At 40.6% G+C, this 22,576-nt stretch overlaps 2 long non-coding RNA genes across 2 annotated transcripts; both read right to left on the reverse strand.

Moving 5' to 3' along the window:
• Positions 1–5,690: 5,690 nt before the first annotated feature.
• LOC144014918 (uncharacterized) lies at positions 5,691–8,410 on the reverse strand. The gene is made up of 3 exons (XR_013282639.1): positions 7,968–8,410; positions 7,774–7,874; positions 5,691–6,382 (listed from the first exon to the last, which is right to left on the reverse strand). It is a non-coding gene; the product is annotated as an uncharacterized LOC144014918 (long non-coding RNA).
• A 9,856-nt stretch (positions 8,411–18,266) lies between these two features.
• LOC144014917 (uncharacterized) lies at positions 18,267–20,592 on the reverse strand. Its single transcript, XR_013282638.1, has 3 exons — positions 20,514–20,592; positions 20,324–20,404; positions 18,267–19,272 (listed from the first exon to the last, which is right to left on the reverse strand). It is a non-coding gene; the product is annotated as an uncharacterized LOC144014917 (long non-coding RNA).
• Positions 20,593–22,576: the final 1,984 nt, after the last annotated feature.

A 22,576-nucleotide genomic window follows, 5' to 3' on the forward strand; every position in this document is an offset into this window, starting at 1 on the left:
AATGGAAAAGTTTTAAAATATGTCGTTCATTGAAGGTGCGCCTTATAGTGCGGCAAATACTGTAAATAAAACTTGCATTCAAATGTTCAGTTTTAAATGAGAGCAAGTCAGCCCATCACTATGCTACGTCTATTTATATACGGCCTAATTAGGTAGCAAGCATCCACTTGCAGCCAAACCTGCACACCCACACACTACCATTGAGCCAGAGGGTGCAAGGGTTATAATTAATCTTTAATGAAGGTGTTTTTCTTAAAAGATAAATGCCATTCAATAAGGGCATGAAAGAAATGGCTCAATTTTATCTTTTGAGGCCACACTCTCTTGTTTCCAAAAAATGCTATGCTCTTTGAAACGAACCAGCAAGCCTCCTGCTGGATAATTATATTCAATGCTGTTGTGCAGTGCTGCAAATATCTAGGCTACGATTTCGGTCCACTTTAACTGTGCTCCATTTCAGGCCATGTTTTCCTTTTGAAACTGCCTCGCTCATGAAGCCTTCAACAGAGCTCTTTTTTTTTTGGGGGGGGGGGGGGGGGGGGGGGAATAGAACGGCTACTATGCACTGCAGTACTGTGCAAAAGGCTACCACAAACTTTGTGGAGTAAAGACAAATCTGATGGCACATTATGCATAGAATGGGTGCGTGACTAGTTATTACGAATAGATTTTGATGTGACCTTTTTTACAGCAGTCACTTCGACCAGGCCATCTGTTATACGGGGCAGATACCCGGTGGGCCGGCCTCTTTTGAGGCCAAAATTGTGCTATTTTATTATTACAGTCAAACCTCGGTTTTCGAACGCTTCTGTTCTCGACCAAATCGGTTTTTGACCAGAAAATTTGAGAATTTTATGTCTCAGAACTCGTACAAAAAATCGGCTTTCAACCAAACTGAAAAAAGCGGAGCGTACTTAAACGCAACTTACTCGGAAGAAAAAGCCGAGCGTACCTGAACGCGACTCACTCGAGAGCCGAGCTAACTCGAATGCCCATGATGCTTCCTCCGTAGCACATTCGTGTTCAAAGTTCGTTTGGAGCAGATTGTTATAAGAAAGCAAGTGCATTTTGTTGTTTTTTTGTTTTGTTTTTTTAAATATATATTTTTAGATAGGATATCTTCTATTAAAATAAAACGTTCTATTTCTACCCTTTTCTATTTATGGTAAACAGTATACAGTGCAGTTTACGGTGTAAAATAGTAAAAAAAAAAAAAAAAAAAAAAAAAACGGAAAAAGTTTTTTTTAGACTTGGAACGGATTAAAATTATTTACATTAATTATAATGGGAAAAATTGTTTCGGATTTCGAACAATTCGCTTTTGGAACAGCCTTCTGGAACTGATTATGTTCAAAAACCGAGGTTTGACTGTATTTTCATTCGTTTTGTATTTTCATTCCTGCCAAGCTCAATCAACACTCAATCGGCTCAATCAAGCTGGAGTGATGTGTTGAGCGATAACAGTGGCTCAGGCTAGGTGGAGGTGGCCGCCCTCTGAATTTTGTACACAGGAAAAACTGTGTGTTAAATGGTTAAAAAATGTGGCCAGATCCCACTTGCTGAAAACAGTGTGGACAGTCAGCCCTAAAAATCGTATTTGAGAAAAGAATCTGACTGGAATTAGATATGCTTGCAGTCTGAATGCAGCCTTAAGCCCGCCTCTGTCTCTCCGATTGTGTCCATCCATAGTGAAGTTTCAACAAGCAGTGCTCACTGAACTGCGTTATATTGGTTTCTTCATGTCATTTGCCGTGTGATCAATTTTGAGATGCTCTGCTCATGTGGGAGTTTCAGTTTTCCGAAATGTATTTACCATTATGCAACACAGTTGCATCAAAGTGAAAAATGTGCATTTAAAATATGTTGCAAGTTGTGTTTAACTACGTGAAAAGTGCTCAAGGTTCTTCCAAAAGGGTGACCATTTTAATTAAGTGGGTTTAGGACACTGAGCATTTTATTCAGACATTATGGTTTTGTGTAACACCCAAATTCCCCCACTGTTGATCAACAAGGATCTTTATCTATGGTATTTATAAATAGATAAAAACCGCTTGGGGAAGTTAGACCTGCAGTAGTAGATAACGCCATCAAAAATAACTTTCTCAGCATTGCATTGGCAGTACTTTTACTTCAATGTGGAATGAGCAGTCTACGTAAAAGATGCTTGGACAAGAAAGATCTAATGATCCGCCTACAAGCGCTGTTTCACTAGCTGCTCTCGAGCCACAGACACAATGTACAGGTCAAACCGTGTATTAAATCACAGTTTGTGAGAGCTTGAGATGAGAAGCTACAAGCCATAACGGTGATGTATGTACAAAAACAGAGCCTTCTGACCTGAGTGTGCGGGGAATGGGAAAAAAAAAAATGCACTCAAACTGAAATACAAAGTTTTCATGCCCTTGGACTTGGCACTTTGATTATACAGAAAAAGCCAAAGCAATGTCTCAGCAGCCTCGACCATGTCGCGGGATGTCATTGTGTTATTGTGTTGTGAGAGGAAAAACTCGGTCGTTAAATTTGCCCCTGATGCTGTTTTGCAGGTGGATAAACTTAAAAATCCTGTGTCCTTGAATAGGACAAGGCAGTTGTCCTGCTCGTTATAACTGAACAGCAGCTGAGATCATTTTTTTCTGGGTTTTTCGAGGTACAATTAGGAATTTAAAGCTGACTGGAGCTTCATTATAGGGATGTTGCTGCAGATTGTTAAATTCTAAACTAAACCAATGGTTGAATCGTCGGTAGCCTGCAGGGGTTTGTCGTTATTGATGAACACTGTACATACCATGCGGTGCCCATGATATGGAATGCCGAGACACGTTTGAGTATACAGTGCATTTCCGGAAAATTATTACCGATAAAATCTTTGAAATTTGGGACAGGATAAATCAGCTGAACATGCAAACACTGATGAAGTCAGCATTACCACAGGGCTATAGCTATAATTAGAGCATGGCTGGTATTTTCCTCTTGTTGTCACATATATTATCTTACGGAAGCGTAGAGCTGCCAATGTGGAGTAAACATTTTTCGCTATGTTCAAATATGTTCAAACATACTTGCAAATATGTTAGAACGTATTGAAATATGTTCGAACATACTCGCAAATATGTTCGAACATACTCGCAAATATGTTGGAACGTACATGTAGGCTACATGCTGCAAAGTTAGCATACCTTCCCATAATGCCACAGGGTATTCGCAAGCGTAATACCCCATTGCATTATGGGGTGACAAATGACGGACCTAAACTAACACTGTTTTTTGTCTACTTAATTTTCTAATAAATTGGTAATGTGGCCCAAATGCCTAAAAAATGGGGTTTTGTTTTCACTCGCGCATGCGCAAATAATACCCCGTAGCATTATGGGAAGGTAGGCTAACTTTGTAGCATGTAGCCTACATGTATGTTCGAACATATTTGCGAGTATGTTCGAACATATTTGAGAGTATGTTTGAACATATTTCAATACGTTCGAACATATTTGCAAGTATGTTCGAACATATTTGCCAAAAATGTTTACTCCACATTGGCAGCTCTACACTTCCGTATTATCTTGCCTTATATGCAAAACTGAATAGATTTTCTCAAAGTGATGTTCTGTATGTTTTTCCATTGTAAAGTGTGGGGAATTTTCTTTGTAACCAGCACCGAAATCTTGACTGACAGGAACTGCATTTCCTATGATTATTGTTTTGATCAACAAGTTAACATAAATCTGTCAAAATCAAGATGTATCCAAATCCAAACATCATGCATATTTTGAGGATTTTGTCACCTGTGGTGACTCAACTCATTTTAATGATAGAGAAGATTATATGAGATGCTGACGCTGCACTTCCAAACTTTTGTGGGAGTTTCACTGAGCATTTTTTTTTTTGACTCACTTCTCAGTACAGTTAGTTCAGTTTGACTACAATTATTGTGAAAAGTCACACAAAAAGCCATCACCACACATGACTTGAGCAAATCACATAAGACATCAGTATATCATGCAAGGTTTCAGATTATTTCCATTAAAGCAATTAAATCCAAGTGTTTTTTTGTTGTTGTTGTTGTTTTTTGTGTTACCATCACAGAAGGATGTCAGCAATAGTAAAGATTCCAAATCAAGGTTCGGGGTTAGTTTGTGTGAGGTAGCGTTAATGATGACTGCCTATGTGTTACTGACTGATATGACATCCGGTGTTTAGCATATCAGTACATGATTAAAAATCCACAACACTCATGTCCGTCCTGCCCCTACATTATCCTATGAAATGAATTTCTGCCAGTCATAATGTGAGTACTTGTTGCAAAAATATTTGAAAATAGTATTTTTCATTTGCTGCATAGACACTGAAGAGCAAAAAAAAAAAAAAAAAAAAGTCTTTTATTTGGTACCTTTTTTGGGGGGGTTGCACCTCTGATCTAGTACATTGCGAATCAACTGTAAAGGCATTACAAGATAATTAAAACAGTTATCTGCTCTTCTTCCAAATTTCACTCTCCACAGGTGAGCAATTCCTTTGTTTAGGTTTGATAAAAAAAAATAAAAAAATAAAAAATAAAAAAAAAAAACAGGTAGCATTTTTGCATTTTCTACTTTTACAAGGACAAACAATACTTGAGAGTTATTCTGTTTATGCAAAGAGGGCCTTTCTGCATCCGCCCCGAAGAGACGCAGTGGGTGGTTGACGTCTACTGAAGGGTGAGGTGGCGGGTGCAGCTCTGAAATTTGTATATATAAAAACATAAGAGAAGTGAGACTAAAGAGAGGGCAGAGTTGTCAGAAGTTAGCTCGTCTTCATGTATTCAGCTCTAGTTTGACCGAAACCCAAACTGTGGAAGGTTAGAGGAGAACTTTTATCTTAAAAATGGCAGTAATGTATGCACAATTCATTCCACCCTCCACCCCTTTGACTCCTGAAGGAATGTTGTTAGTTGAGTTGCCTTGTGTATGAAATGTGCTATACAAATAAACTTGCCTTGAAGTAGCTACAGGCACAATGCATACACATCACCCACATGCAACTCATCATAACTTTGATGTTTCGAATACAAGAAGAGAAGAGAAATAATTGCATTAGTGTAATTATTTTAATTCCTTGTGCAGTTGTTTAAATAATTCTTCAAGAATGTGCCTGTCTTTGTCTCACAAAGCGCGATGAATTTGAACCCAACTTGGGAGTAAAATCTTGCAAAAAATGACACGGTAAGTAATGCTTGCTCCTGCTACGTTGGCCACAAGATACTCATGATGAAATTATAAATATGGTATAAGTACGTGGTAAGTATTGTTCCAAAATTCTATAATATATTGTATCGATGGTAAAGCCACACATCTTGCCGTTCGGCCTCAGCACGAGGTGGGAGGGGCAAGATGGCCGCCCTGTGACTTCAACAGCTTGCACTGGCGACATCGTCAGTCATTGGCCACAAAGTGTTAGACCCACCCAGCTCAACAAACAGAAAAGATGATTGGACTGAAGTTCACTTCCGCTTCCTACTCCCCCCACTCCCCCGCGTTTTTGGAGATTCGCACCCAGTTTTCAGGTTTGCAAATATTTTTTCAGCGTTTTGAGAACGTTCAGAGTTTACAGGGTTCAAAAATGGGAATCAAATCAATGCCCAGGGAGAACAATGCCAATATGCCTTTTTTGAAACTCAATTTATGTGCTGAGATTAGATCCCAAAGTGCAGACACAAATAAGATTTTAAATATTTATTCACATCGAAAGGCGAGAAACAATGGGAGCTGCACACAGGAACAGAGGTAATAATTCGACAAACACTTTAACCAGTTGAAACATCACATAGCATTTTTCCAGTTAAAACCAGATGATGGTTATACATCAGTTCAAAACACACACCATCAGTACAAAAAAAAAAACGGTACTCAGAATTAAAACACCTTGAGGAGGTCAGTCGTCTGCATCCTGAATGTGTTTACAAATATTACATTCACGGAACACATAAAACAACCCACATGTTGCAGGTGTCCAATGTACTCCAACGCTGTTTCAATACTCCATAATCTGTAAATGGCAAAAGTTTGACACAAGAAATGCTGTGCCAAACTGAGCAATGGCAGGTGGGGATAAGAAACAGATGGTTAAACTGGCTGAGCTCCTCGGTGGATATTGAATAAAATGTTCCAGAAGGAGAACCATAACTACAGCCCTCCAACTGGCCAGGGATTAATTGCAGTGGATATGGGAATTCAACACTGTGGGAAACGAGCGTCTCAAGTCTGTTCTGTTCAAGCCTCAGTTCTAAGATCTGTGTGTGGAGGAACGCCCTTGAGTGCCTCCTGGCGAGAGTCTGTAGTAGACAAATGGCAGAAAATCTCCAAATCCAGCTGTGAAAAATCATTCACAGAAATACTTCAGGCTGTGCAAACTGCAAAAAAAAAAAAAAAAAAAAAGTGGTTCTTAGCATTTAGCCCCTTAATGGCAATCCATTAAAAATAATTTGGATTGTATAATTCTAACCCAAGGAAACTAAATATATTTCTCAATGTCTTTTTTTTTTTTTTTTTTTTTTTTTTTTAACATTTAAAAAACAAATTAACGTAAGCTAAAGAGAAAGGCCACTGATTTTGTTGTTCAAAACTCAAATCTAAATACAGATACTGTATTTGACTTTAAGCAGTAAAATCCACCTCTTTTTACCCATCTAAGGGTGCGGCCATTTTGCCACTTACTGTGGACTGAGAATTTTATCACAGTTGCTTAGGTAATGACCAAAATCAGTCTCACCTATTTTCTGAGTTTGGTTATGTGACATTTGCAAGCTGAGTCATGATTGGTCGTTACTTTCTAATTTAAATTTAATTTGGAATTTAATGTTTGTAGAGTTTTTATTTATAGTGAAAAAGAATTGATGTTAAATAATTACTCAATATCTGATTGAAGTGAATCGAATCAGAAAAAATCTAATTGAACTGAACTCTTGTGAATTTAAATCGAATTGGCTGAGGAATTTAGAATCGATAACCAGCTCTAATATATATATATATATATATATATATATATATATATATATATATATATATATATATATATATATATATATATATTTATATATATATATATGAATCTTTTTTTCTCATCTGAGATACTTCAAACAGATCATCATGGGCTATTTATTTATCAAATAATTCACAAGTTTTTTGGTCTGCACTACATTTTCATCCCCCATCTCTTTCCTGTCTGACACCAAAGTTATTGGTGTGTCAAACACCTGATGCACTGTGGTTAGGGGATAAAACCCTTTAATGGAATGGCATTTCCACGACAACTGGCGCTTCTGCGACAGAGGTACGACCCACACTCTCCACCATCCGCATAAATAAAGGCTGCACTACCCTCTCTACACCCAAATAAGGAAACGCACAAACATACTAAAAAACAAAACATTTAGAAAGAAAGGCAGAATCACGATTCTATTCGCTACTCACGCGTCAAATATTTGAGAGAGAGAGAGAGAGAGAGACTACTGAAGTGTGCCTGTTTGTAGAGTTCAGTGAATTTCAAAGAATGACTCATTGTGGAGCAATACTTGAGAACAACACAGCTAACAGGTATCCTGCTGTTGCAGGCAGCAGGCCTCGACTCCCCTCAGAGATTCATCACATTGACAAAATTTGCATCTCATTACTGATTTAGAAATTAACAAGGAGGCACCTCATCCCACCTGCTAAATATTATCTTTCATTTAGCGCATCTTGTCACTCTGGCATGTTGCTCAAGTTTACCATTTCTGACTCGTAATTACTTTTCTTTACTTGCCTTTTTGGGGAATGAAATGATCAGATTATACCGCCCATTGATTGGATGCGAGTCTCCAGTGCCTTTCACAGATGTTTATTGCTCAGCAATACACCGTAGAACTAAAAGTTTAGACATACAAAACAAACATTTACTACAAACATGGCACTGTGTTAGCATCTAAGCTAACGATAGATAATTGAAATGCTACTGACCACTTTGGCCTGCTCAATCAACGGCAGTCTTCTTCCACAAGTGATCATCACAGTCATGAATGCTTTAGCAGCTTCTTAAATCAACTTTATCCATTTGCTCAACTTTTCCAACGAATAATGATGACAAAAAAACAACCAGCTCGAAAGAAAGGAAAAGATGTGTCGTCCAATGCTTGTGGCTGTGTCAATTTACGAAACGCTGTAAGCCCGCAACTTCCGGTTTAACATGTCAAAATAAAAGCATCATATTGAAAAGGAAATAAAGATGGCAGCATTTACACAGATTTTTTAAATTTATTTTTTGGTTTGTAGGCTCAATACACCCTGTTGTGGAGAATTATGGCACAGCTTGTGTAGATTCACATATTTCTCTAATGGTAAAAAGCTTAAAGGGATACTTTACTTATTTAGCCATTTTTGGCAGTCAAACATTATTTTGCCTATAATAACTTTGATATTTTCATTATTTTTCATGTACAATGAGTACCTTTAAAAACACATTTTGCAACTTGCTGTCGACTGAAAATGACATCACAAAGGGCTCAGGTAACCAATCACAGCTCACACATTCTCTCGGATTGGTCACGTGACATTCACAAGCTGAGCTGTGATTGGTTACCTGAGCCCTTGTGATGTCATTTTCAGTCGACAGCAAGTTGCAAAATGTGTTTTTAAAGGTACTAATTGTATGTGAAAAAATAATGAAAGTATCAAATTAATTATAGACTAAATATTAACTTTTTATTGCTATAATGGGCTAAATAAGTGAAGTATCTCTTTAATAGTTATACATTGCATCATGTGCAATGTACAGCTCAGAAACAGAACGACAATGTTTCCCTTTTTGGTTCCTGCCTCAGCTAGCATACAGTAACAGCTGCAGGTTGTGATGTGCACAGATGGGGTCGAATCCTCATCTCTTTTTACTGGCCACATGCATCCCATGTTCCAGAGCATCTGGGCCACATCAAACATGCCACAGTTGTGTCCTTTTGGATGCATGCCCGCAGATAACGATGCAAAGCGCTCTTGTAGCTGCACCACCCTACTGTACAGGCTAGGCCTATCATAATATTTCAGTTTTCTAGTTTGGTGCTATTCTGGACTTAATTCTCTCATTGTGCAACTTCATTATGATACAATTTTACTGCCCACAGACTATTATAATTCCCCTTCCCTGAACAATTACTTTGAATTACAATTAACTTATTTACTCCCAATAACGTATAAATATGTTTTTGTTATGTTCTAAGTGTCCCAAAGACGTATTTATACGTTTTTTTGTCTGTTTTTTTGTTTTTTTTATGCTAGAGCATACAGAAGGCTTTGATGCAGCCTCTCAACTGCAAACAACGGTTGCAGAAATGGTAGTTATTACACAAACGGCCAGCAGGTGGCAGCAGAGCAAATGAGATCAACCAGGGCCATGTAGAAAAAAAGCTAAATTACTTACAATTTTAAATAGATTTGCGAAAACTGATGAAACTTAGCTCTCTTCTAATGCTAAATGCTGCAAAACGGAAACAGATAGAAACATACTTTTTTTCCTGATGAAAGAAGAGACTTTATTCTTTCTTTTGATAGGTTCCATGCTTTTATAGCAATAGAACACAATATTCTGTGGGCCTTGCAAAATCAGTCAAAATCCAGTAAAACAGCCGGGAGCGAACGGGATTGCTTCTGTGAAAATGGCTGGGAGTGAATGAGTTAAGCACAAAGATGCTATTTGGCTGAATTATGTTAACATCAATAATTTCCAGAGTGATGCCTGCTATGTATTAAATCTCCAGTCTTATTTTCCCGCGCATAATATTGGGCAAGTATGGCACCACACCCCCACGCCAACACACTGTCACGCCGCCACCAGAGTGGCGGGTCATGCTTTTATTTTCACAGTCAGGTTCCCGGTTTATTTTGAAAGTACTAACTCTCATCTCACCCCAGGTCACTTACCCTTCCTGCAGCCTCACTGATTACCGGTCCACGCCCATGATCACTACCACCTGTTCCTAATCAACCCGGACATAAAAGCCACCTGAATTCTCTCCTCGTTGCCGAAGTGTCACATCTCAGTGCATGGAAGCGTCCTCACAGTCCTTGATCCACAGTCCTAGTTTGATGTTTTGTCTTGCGCCCTTTGTTTGCCCCTTGTTTTCCTCCCTTCTGGAGCGCCTTTAGTTGTCCCTGTTTTTGAGTGCCCTTTTTGTATCTCCAGTTTGGAGCTCTTTTTGTTCAGCCTTTTTTCCCTCTTTGAGAGGTGTTTTGAGTTTCGATCTATTAAAACTGCAGCCTTGTTGGCCAACTGTCACTCTGCGTCTGAGTCCTACCTCCTCGCTTCGTGTCACACACAGCAGGAATGATCGCATACTTGTGGTTGGGCACCCCAGATTCACCTTTAGCAGATTTTTACAGAGCTTATTGGATGTTCATGTCCGTTTTTTCAAGAATTAAAAAAAAAAACATCGATTGCATTTATGGCTGTCAATTATATGCAGATGTTATCATAGTTGAGGTCCACTGCATGTAATAGCATTGAAATGACGTTCCCTTGGGAGAAATATGGCATCACAGCCCACAGCCAGTGCCAGGGACACAATTGTTAGTGTTCTTCTTTGTCTCACTGTGAGTTATTTAATCATTGTTTTCTTAGCTCAGGCAGACAAATACACCCCCCCCCCCCTCCAATCATGCAACGGTCTCTGTCTGAAACAGCCAAAATCATCAAAGGATGCAGAACTCGCTTGAGGTCTTAAGTTTGTTCAGTATACAGACAACCATGGACATTGCTACAGATTACTTCTTTCCTCTACCAGTCATCATTTTAAAACAATCTTCAGCAGGCATTCATGGATCATTGCTCTTTGTCAAAGTAATTTTTTTTCTTTAAGTTGACAAACCCAATATGCTTGAACCACTGGTTCAACTCTTCACATTAATGATCATTTGCAGAACCAACAACGTTTTCCGATACACAAAAATATGTTAGCTGAAACAGCTACACTACACTGGACCCCTCCGTGAGCCGGCATCTTGCCGTGGTGGAGGGGTTGGTGTGTCCACTCCCAATGATCCTAGGAGCTATGTTGTCTGGGGCTTTATGCCCCTGGCAGGGTCACCAATGGCAAACAGGTCCTAGTTGAGGGACCAGACTAAGCACGGCTCATATCACCCCTTATGATGAATAACATAAATGGAATCACGTTTCCCTTGCCTGGACGTGGGTCATCGGGGCCCCCCCTCTGGATTCAGACCTGGAGGTGGGGCTCGTTGGCAAGTGCCCGGTGGCCGGAACCCATGGGGCGTGGCCGGGCATAGCCCGACGAGACAACGTGGGTCCCCGTTCCCATGGGCTCACCACCGGTGGGAGGGGCCAAAGGGGTCGGGTGCAGAGTGGGCTGGGTAGCAGCCAAGGGCGGAGACCTTGGAGGACCGATCCCCGGCTACAGAAGTTTGCTCTTGGGACATGGAATGTCACCTTTCTGGCGGGGAAGGAGCCTGAACTGGTTTGTGAGGCCGAGAGGTTCCGACTAGACATAGTCGGACTCGTCTCCACACATGGCTTGGGCTCTGGTACCAGTCCTCTCGAGAGGGGTTGGGCTCTCTTCCACTCTGGAGTTGCCCACGGTGAGAGGCACAGAGCAGGTGTGGGCATACTTATTGCCCGTCGGCTCGGCTCCAGTACGTTCGGGCTCACCCCGGTAGATGAAAGGGTAGCCTCCCTCCGCCTTCGGGTGGGTGGACTGGCCCTAACTGTTGTTTGTGCATATGCACCAACAACAGTTTAGAGTACCCACCCTTTTTGGAGTCCTTGGAGGGTGTGTTGGAGAGTGCTCCCCCTGGGGACTCCCTCGTTCGGCTGGGTGACTTCAACGCTCACGTCGACAATGACAGTGAGACCTCGAGGGGCGTGACCGGTGTCAGAGTTTGGTCCGCAGTAAGTCGGGTTCGTTTCCAGTGAGAGTTGGACTCTACCACGACTCCCCTTTCTCACCGATTCTGTTCATAACTTTTATGGACAGAATTTCTAGGCATCTCTGCGTGATGTGGTGCTGTTGGCTTCATCAAGCGGTGATCTCCAACTCTCACTGGAACGGTTCACAGCCGAGTGTGAAGCGGTTGGGATGAAGATCAGCACCTCCAAATCTGAGACATTGGTCCTCAGTCGGAAAAGGGTGGAATGCCTTTCCGCATCAGGGATGAGATCCTGCCCCAAGTGGAGGAGTTCAAGTATCTTGGTGTCTTGTTCACAAGTGAGGGCAGGAAGGAACAGGAGATCAACAGGTGGATCGGTGCAGTGTCTGCAGTGATGCGGACTCTGTATCGGTCCGTTGTGGTGAATTAAGAGCTGAGCCAAATGGAAAAGCTCTCAATTTACCAGTCGATCTATGTTCCGACCCTCACCTATAATCACGAGCTGTGGGTCGTGACCAAAAGAACAAGATCCCGTATACAAACGGCCAAAATTAGTTTCCTCCGCAGGGTGTCCGGGCTCTCCCTTCGAGATAGAAGCTCGGTCATCCGGGAGGGACTCAGAGTCGACCCGCTGCTCCTCCGTGTTGAGAGGAGCCAGCTGAGGTGGCTCGGGCATCTGGTTCAGATGCCTCCTGGACGCCTCCCAGACAAGAGACTATGTCTCTTGGCTGGCCTGGGAACGCCTTGGGATACCGCCGGAGGAGCTGATTGAAATGGCCGGGGAGAGGGAAATCTTGGTTTCCCTCCTAAAGCTGCTGCCCCTGCGATCCGACCTCGGATAAGCGGCAGAAGATGGATGGGTAGATGGAGCTACACTGGAAAACACAGTATATATGCTGATCTCCTGTTAGTGTTGACAGTGGGTAAGGACAGATAATCAATCACATGCTAATCAATTAAAATAAGCCCATGTACTGAGATGGAAGTCACATTCCCCCAGTTGCAGTTAGTATCATGGAATTGTCTTGGAGGCAAGGCCAGCGACATGTTAAGATTCCTGAGCTGTCCATTTATGGAAGGCATTTCAATCACCGTCTTTGAGTCAGTGAAATGAAAATAACTTGGAAAGAGTGTCACACATGAGAATTACAGCTCAACCATGTTGGAATACAACCATCAGCTATGTAAGAGGCAGACTGAAACATGCAAACATGGTTCTCCTTGCCAATACTTCACATTCTGGCACCCACTGCGTATTTGATTCTATACTCACAAGCAAATCACCCAGTTGAAATGAAGAGGGATTTTCTCTGGCTGGAGCTGAGACAGATAGATAAACCTTGTCATATGCAACCGCAAGAGGACTGACGAAATTCAAATGAATGCCAGCATGAGTAAGAAAAGTTTAGTGGTGCAAACATTTGTACCAATGACACTCATTGGTGTGTCTGTTTCATTTCATCAGTTTGTACAACTCAACAAATGCTGTCCGTTGATGACTGTGGATTTCCAGAGTGGAACTTGTCAGAGGTTGCTTGTTTTTGTTTTTTTATGAACATACAGCATTGTATGAGTGCATATACCGCTAATAATAGTAATTGCTTATTGTATGTTTTACACAGAGGAACCAAGGCTCAGTCAATAACCTCTCACAGTAATAAAATAGCATATGAGGTTAAAAGGATGAGAGCATCTTTCTGTACTGTATTGAGCACTCATGATTGAGATTATATATGGTAAACGTCATTATGAAAGTTTCGATGTAGATCCAGTAACTCTGAAGCTGGTGACTCATAACAAGATCGTGTTACGAGCTGGTACGGGATCATGTCTACCAAATTTGAAGTGCAAACGGAACGCTCGTTGTGTTGCAGTTACAGATTCGTTTGTTTTGATAAACGTTTCCACAATGAAAGCGCGACGTTCACCAGTCCAATTCATGGCATCAACTGAAAACGAAACAAAAAAAAATAATGGCACTACACAGAAACAAAACAAAAAGGCATAATATGAAAAAAGCATTATACCTACTTTTCGAAAATAAAATCACTTTTTTGTTTCTTTACTTTATTTGTCTTTTATTAAACCTACAAATGTGTCAGATCATTTTGACTGACCCTGTAAGGTCTGATCCCCACCACACACCCCTGAAATCATTGGCCGGATATCAAATCTGAGTGCCATACAAATAACCCCCCTCCGCCTCTCATCTCCCCAAAAGGCCACTTGAAATTTGCAGCTTTCAGACTTGAAGTTACAAGCCTCCCCTACTTAAAAAGCAACGCCTCCCCACCCCTCTCTCACAGCGCTTTTATGTAGCAGTTTGGGGTTAGGAGTTCACAAAGTCATTAAATGCTTTTCTAATTATTATTGATTGAGCGCCAAGAGATCGATGTGAATCTGGAGTGCCCAAGAGAGATGGTGATGGGAGTGAGGAATGGTGCTCTCAATCCCACAAGAAGAGCAACTTATTCAAGTGGTGGCAGAGGCGGAAGAAGAGATGCAGATGTGGGCATTTCGCAAAACTAGATATTCCCAACCCAACCTTGTTTAAGAAATGTGTTTGACATTGGCTGAGAAAAAGATATTGTAGTAAAAAAAAAGAAAAGATTTGGGTGTTTTGCGTTGAATGTGAAAAACAAAAATCCCCATAGGCTCTAGTAAAAGTAAACAGTCCAACATGGAAATATTTGATATGTTTCATCCAAAATTGGTCTCAACCAACCAGTTGAGGACCCAGCTGTACATAAACCAATATAACAGCACTCCACCGTGCGTTTATTATAAGAAACGTATCAAAAATTGATTGGCTGGAGACCAGTCCAGGGTATAACTAACTTGCCTCTCGCCAGAGTCAGCTAGGATAGGCTCCAGCATACCTGTGAGCTTCATGAGGTTAAGTGGTGTAGAATATAGCTGGATAAATAAAAAAGCCACATTTAATTTACAACGCAATATTCCGGCACTGGGCGGCATGGTGGTGGTTAGCACGTCCGCCTCCCAGTTCGGAGGACTCGGGTTCGAGTCCAGGCTCCGGCCTCCCTGGGTGGAGTTTGCATGTTCTCCCCGTGCCCGCGTGGGTCTTCTCCGGGTACTCCGGTCTCCTCCCACATTCCAAAGACATGCATGGCTGGTTAATTGGGCGCTCCGAATTGTCCCTAGGTGTTCTTGTGAGTGTGGATGGTTGTTCGTCTGTATGCCCTGCGATTGGCTGGCAACCAGGTCAGGGTGTACCCTGCCTACTGCCCAAACCCGGCTGGGATAGGCTCCAGCACCCCCCACAACCCATGTGATGATTAAGCGGTCAAGAAAATGGATGGATGGATATTCTGCCACTTATCCAGTTCATGGTCTAGCCTAGCTTAGCTGCTTGGAGATTAGACAGGTTACACCCTGGACTGGTCGCCAGTCAGTCACAAGTCACACTGGCAAACCATTTATACTCACAATCACACCTAAACTGGAGTCCCCAATTAACATACCATGAATGCTTTCAAATGTGGAAACTGAAGTACCAGAATAAAACACACACAGAGACAGAGAGAACATGCAAACTCTACACAAGATTGAAAAAAAGCACATTACATCAAAATGTCACCATGTTTGTGGATTACTGTCAAATGGAGCAGCTTTGGCCAAAGCGGCTCTCAAAGAAATTGTGATTCCTGGCAACCAGCTACTGTAATTCATAATCACCACTGAAAAGAGTTCTGTGTCAAGGTGCATACAAGAGCTCAGACAAAGTCTAAAAATAACCAGCCGAAAAATGGAAAGGGGGGGGCCCTTTGGGCTACTCAGTCATCATGAATGGGGTTCAAGGGGCAGGCCTTTCGGGGTAATTGGCAAGATAATTTGGTGATAAATCAAATTTGTTTTCACAATATGGATTTGTAACAATTGGACCACAAACATTGTAGTACAAGATTTTCTGTATGAACACATTAAGAGGTGTCGGCTGAGGTGGTTCTCGAGATGAATGCCCATTACTTAAATAAATAAACTATGACACAATTGAAGGCCTTTGGGGGGAATTGATTTGACTTTAGAGCGTACAAGTGTGTACAAATGTTAAAATCGATTTCCTCCACTGTTAACCCGCAATACCTTACCACTGTTTACAAAAACACCCTACGACTTAAAATGTCCTCAGGGACATTAACATATGTTTTGAATTCTTCCCAGCTCAGCATAGGAACATAATTCTCTGAAGTGTTTGCTTATGCATGGCAATCTCAATCTGTCAATCAACCAAGGGCTGCCCGGGCTTTCAGGATCCGTCACATTGAGCTGCTTGTGCGGGTAATATTGTCAGTGGTGTCGCCCCAACTATTCCTTTCCTCCAGAAATGGAAGGAATGTTAAACTTTCTTTCCAACAGATGTGCAACTTATAATTGTTTTTGACTTTTATCTGTCAAGCTACCACATCAAGGTTTGTTTCTTTTGATAAAAGACTAAACAGCCTATTAAATCATCATAATGAGCTCCTGTTTAAATGCTAATGCATTTGGGCATTTGGGATCTCTGTCTGCGGAGTATTTGATTGAGTTTGTTCGTCCCTCACACTCACACACGCGCACTCTCACAACACACACTGCACACTGCATTACTGAGCTTGGCAGCCATTATGCTGTCAACCCCTTTTTCCACATTGGTTTGCCCCTCTGATAAGCATTCAGCCTCTTTCACTTACGCAAAGTTTGCATTATGCACTCAACCAGCCTTGATTAGCATTTCATTGTGAGCACCAAATTATGAGGCATAACTTTCCATACTGTGGCTGTCCCTTTGCCAAACAATCTCCAAATTGCCCCCAGAGTCTCAGGTTTTGTTTTTGTATACAATGGTCACCTTTGCTGATATCAGCATAATCTTTATTGGAATACAGTCCAACAATACATTTGGAATATACAGTATCGGACTCGTCGGCATGGCCGGGAATTGCGCCCTGGCAGTCAGCCGTGTCCGCCCTGGCTGTTTTAAGATGCCTCGCCAGCCTCCTATCAGCAGAGGTGGGTAGAGTAGCCAAAAATTGTACTCAAGTAAGAGTAGCGTTACTTCAAAATAATATTACTCAAGTAAAAGTAAAAAGTAGTCATTGAAAAATTTACTCAAGTAGAAGTAAAAAAAAGTATTCGCTAAAAAGAATACTCAAGTACTGAGAACAATGTCTGATTTATTTTTTAAAAACAATGTAATCAGACAGACAAAAACATTCATTTTGTTGGGGTGAAACCCTCTGTTGACACAAAAAATATCAGGCTATGAGTTTACAGGGGAGTAAGCCATTGAAATCACACATTCAGTTCAATTTGCAAGGTTCAATTAAGTTAGCTATATTAGAGTAGGATTTCTGACGATTAATGTATTAAATCTGATTGTACACCTGAAAATATTGTGGTCACTAAATTTCTGTAAATACCCATCCAGCAGAGCAATTAGAAACATGTACTTTTTTAGCCTAAATCGTTTTTGTTTACATATGCTATCATTGCTACGTTGAATAAGAATGGCTTAACGTTGTTTTGTTTTCTTACCAGGTTCTGGCATTACATGGAGTCAAGTGTTTTTTCTGTTACCAAAACTATTTTTACCGTGAATAATTGGTGACACTGAGTGGCTACCGCCCATTCGTGCCTCCATATAACATGTGTGAAAATAACATGTGAAATGATATAATAATGTGTTAATAATTTCACACATAAGTCGCACCAGAGTATAAGTCGCACCCCCAGACAAACTATTAAAAAAAACTGCGATTTATAATCCAAAAAATACGGTACTTATTTATCCCTCGCCTGGACCAAATTCTCCCAAAGCACCTCTTCTCTTGCACGCTCCAGAGGTTGCAAGTCCAGCGCCCCGTTAAAGTGAAACAACAAATCGCATTCTTTAGAGTCAATCCAGCTGCTGTGACATCTGCACAACTGCCGCTGGCCGACTCGGGCTGACGTGCACGCACCTGGCACAGACTGTATATGCTCAATGACTGCCCATCGGCCAGAATGTGTCCATACTGCATTATGCCGACACTTTGTGGGGCTCGGCTGTTTTCCTGCTCAAAACAAAAATGATTATGGTAATGTTAGTTATCGGAAATTTGTTTGGTAGCAATAAATACCCGACCAGCCAAGCAACACTCAAAAGTTGTTGTGTGCTTTCTTGTTTTTGAGTGCTTGTGAATGCATTAGGGATGCACGATAATATCGGTGGCCGATAATTATCGGCAATTATCGACCCATTTGATGTCAAACAGATAAACCAGATAATAGAAAAATCCGCCGATAATTATCGGCAATTATCGACCCGTTTGACGTCAAACAGATAAACCAGATAATAGAGAAATCCGCCGATACTTATCGGCAATTATCGACCCATTTGACGTCAAACAGATAAACCAGATAATAGAGAAATCCGCCGATAATTATCGGCAATTATCGACCCATTTGACGTCAAACAGATAAACCAGATAATAGAAAAATCCGCCGATAATTATCGGCAATTATCGACCCGTTTGACGTCAAACAGATAAACCAGATAATAGAGAAATCCGCCGATAATTATCGGCAATTATCAACCAATTTGACATCATACAGATAAACCAGATCATAAAGACATTTGCAGATAATTATCGGCAATTATCGACCATTTTGATTTCAGTTGTATTCAAGTTAATTTGCAAACAGTTATCGGCTTACTTGTCGGTTATCGACATTGGCACTTTCTAAATAATTGCTTTATCGGTATCGGTTGAAAAAAGCATTATCGTGCATCCCTTGAATGCATCGTGGGAAGGGAGGGAGGGGGAGTGCAGCCGTTTGTATGTTTACAATAAAGAAGGTAAGATCACCAACCAACATCTGCTGTTAACATACTTGAGAAACGTTACAATGCTGTGTAAAGAAAAAATACAAAATGGATAAATTACCTCATCGCTCTACATTCTTCACGCAAACAGAAATTTATTTCAATCCAACTCCAGGCGACCGGGAGATGAGGATTTCACGACGCTATGCGCTGGTCCTCATGGGAAATGTGGTCTTCATTCAAGGCAAAACACTACCGCTTTCGTCCATATGGTGCCTCCATAATCAACGAAAGCAGAAGTCCTTTGTGTTACTTTAATTGGTGAAAAATGATCAGCACCAGGCTGACTTTCTTTTTTCATGGGTTTTATGTATGTTGTTTCAAAAGTTCTGTTCTGAATTTTGTACGATCGAAGAAAGTAGTTGGAAACCCCACATACTTCTCAGAGGTGACCTTCAGGGATCCGAAAGGGGTCTCTCTTCATGATACTGACTCAAAGCATCACTCCGCTACATCCCTGCTGACATTGCATGCAGCCACTGGCCACCCACTATTCCATTCATCTTGACCGGGCCCAGGCTGGGTCATCTGGAGGGGCGGGACAATTTGATCGTAAATCACTTTGGCATAAAATGGAAAAACATACGGTAAGAATACTGAAACTTTCATTCTAAATTGGTATGTTTTAATATTTAGTAATTTGTTGTTTTTCTTTCTTTCTTTCTTTTTTTTTTTTAAACAATAAAATAGGTTTTGCAGTGGGGAGTGGCAGGACACAAAACCACACAACACAGTTATCAGCATCAAAGGAAACTTATTTCCATTGACAGCAGTCAATTTAGTAAAGCTAAAGCGGAGTGTGGCTGCTTATAAGATGGTTGGATAATGAGCCTCAGCTGGGAACTGCAGGTGAGGGATAAGATAACTATCTGAGGTGTGGTCAGGAACAGAGTGGAAAGCAGGCTTGTGACAGTGTTACATCAGTGATGCTGCTGTAATTCTCCAAAAGATCACAATTTTTTTCCCCCTTCCTTCTCGCAGTTTCAGGGTTGTTGTGTAGTTTTGAAACCTCTCTTTTTTTTTTTTTTTTTTTTTATTTGTCACCGCTGACATGTTAAACCCTGTAGTGCTGTCTGTGTTCTAATTTGGCAGATCTCATTCCACTTCCTCCTTTATTTAATTTAATTTTATTTATTTTATTTAACTTTTTGAAACCACATCTTGTCCGGTGGGTATTTTGAACTGCATGTTTTCATTTGTTTTTTGTCAGTTGCTGCTTAAAACTCCTGGGGTGCAACTTTGCACGTCCCCAAGTGGCGTTGTCCACATGCACAGTCCACATTGCCACAATCTGGTCATTTCTCCTCTTATTGTTTGCACCATTATTGACTTTTGAATTCCATCCAGCCATTTTCTTGACAGCTTATTCCTCACAGGGGTCGTGGGGGGTGCTGGAGCCTATCCCAGCTGGCTACAAAGAAATACAACAACAACAACAAAAATTCTGAAACATTCTGCCAAACCATACAAAGAAAATATTTCTTCCATTCTAACAACATGGAGTTTTACTCATAAGCAAAAGAAAGACATTCATTTTAAACATGTCATCAAAATAACAACAAACTTTGTATTTCCATACCTCATTCCGCTCTCCAAGGGCGCTAAAAGTTCCACTATCAGCTAGCTTGTCTTAGCTTAGTATACACGTCCCCAATTGGAGCTAAGAACAATACAAAACAACGAGGTAAATAACAATGTCAATTCTATCCTAACAAAAAAACAAAATAAAGAATGTTCTGTCCATCTCGTATACTTGTATAATATTTTACCATTTCTCTGTCAACATACGAGCACACGATCTGAAGAGAAGCAAACCGGAAGTCCGACGTTACAAAACAGAAGAAGACGTTGAAGTGTGCGCATTTCAACAAATGCAGAAACGCCACTAGGTGGCACTGTAGGACAACATATTGTCCATTCACGCAAACTAATAAAAAAAAATTTAGGACATCAAATGCATTTTAACGGGCATTTACAATATGTAAGGAAGTAACGGTTTTTCTTAATTGCCACAGCTTAGTTTTTTTTAATCAAATTGTTCTCAATGCCTTTTTATATATACAAAAATAGTACAGTATTCTGTTACACTTCCCAATTGTCTTTACTAAAGTTTCGAGACTTGAAAATGAATGCATCCTTGGTACTTTGATCACCAAGTCACAAGAGTTATCCTGATCTGGTGGACAGGTGTTTGCTGCCTTGACAATGTCACTGCTGCAGTCCCATCTGGTTCGACTGTTCCATTCAAATGCACCATCCACACTCACGCATACACACCTCACCCTTCCTTCTCTTAACCATCACCCCAGCCACCCATGTCATGGCAGAGATGCATTTTAACACCAAAGTAACTTTAGTTTCTTGGTTGGTATAAAACAACAAGACACATTTATTAATTTTGAGTTTTTTTGTTTTTAAACAAGCAGTTAGCTGACTTTGCTGCTAGCAAGCTGATACACCAAATAGTGTTAAATCAACTACCTATCTATTATAAACCAAACAGCATTGCAACTGTAGTGTTTTAAGTGCAGTGTGCTTGTGTGGGACTGTAGCTCAGTGAGTCCAAGTGTTAACTCTGGAGATTAATTTAAATTCATTAAAGATTTTTTTTTTTTTTTTTTAATAACTCAGTTAACTCAGTTTTATTTACTTCCTGTTATGGCCTATAACTTAAAGCAGAAGGAAAGGAAAGGAAGCAATTAGAACAGTGTTTGATTATAATTATACTTTGTATTTAATTATTTTACATTAATTCCAAGATTTTAGTCATCAAATACCTGTTAATCTTTAGAGAAAAAATATCAGTATCGTAGCGTACACTGGCTGCAATATTAGTCCATTCGGATATTATCTCAGTATTGTGAATGGTGACTTAATTGCAGAAGTTAGGTTTACATTTCACAGTGATTTTTTTTTCTTGTGTACTTTGCTTTAAAGATGACTCGTTTCATTGTTTATAGTTCTGATAACTGGTTCTGATGATGCAGTCCGATCTTTGAGTAGGACTCTGAAAAATACCACATGAGATAAAATTTATATTCACATTCTTACTGATGAAATCCGCATTTAGAGCTTCTCCCACACTTGTTTTAGACTTATTGGCACAACTATACACCACACACTGTAGAGGAAGAAAATAATGTGGGGGGAAACGTATGCAGTGGAAAAGTCAATGTACAGCATTCAACTTACTGTTGGTGGAGCTGGCAACGCAAAATGGCCTCCGCCGGCTTCACTTCTCGCTTCAGCATGAGCAGCCCAGGTTATTTATTACGTCCGTGCTGTATCAGTCTGCGAATCCACGATTTTTAGAAATACCGGAGCTCCGTACCGTCGCGTTCCGGCCCACTTAAAACACTGCAAACGGCTGTTAATTTTCACATGACAGCTGAAATAAAAGGAGTCGTCATCCAATTAGAAAATGTTCATGCGCTTTCAAGAAAACATTTCTAGTCATCTCAAAAGCAGAATCCCCTCGCAGAATCTTCTTTCTCCCATGAAAAATGACCAGGACTTTAATTTGTCAAAATTTCCTTTGGTATGAAATTTTTTCAACACATTACCTTCCTGGATGTTAAGTTGTGTTTCCACTCTACATGAATCATCTCACTCATCATTTGCATTTGTATAAGCCTCTTCTTAAGATGAATTACAGCGTAATAAACAGTATTGGTGATGTCACCCAGACAGCAAGCCCACGTCGCTACTGTGCAGACAGTGCTTAGTAGAACAACTGCTGTGCATCCCATCAGCAGACAGGCGATTAATTGTCATACACAGCTGAAAGCCTTATATTCACCAAAAAAAAAAAAGGGGGAAAGAAAGTTAGGTG

This window comes from Festucalex cinctus, chromosome 2, assembly GCF_051991245.1.
Source record: "Festucalex cinctus isolate MCC-2025b chromosome 2, RoL_Fcin_1.0, whole genome shotgun sequence".
Classification (NCBI taxonomy): Eukaryota; Metazoa; Chordata; class Actinopteri; order Syngnathiformes; family Syngnathidae; genus Festucalex; species Festucalex cinctus.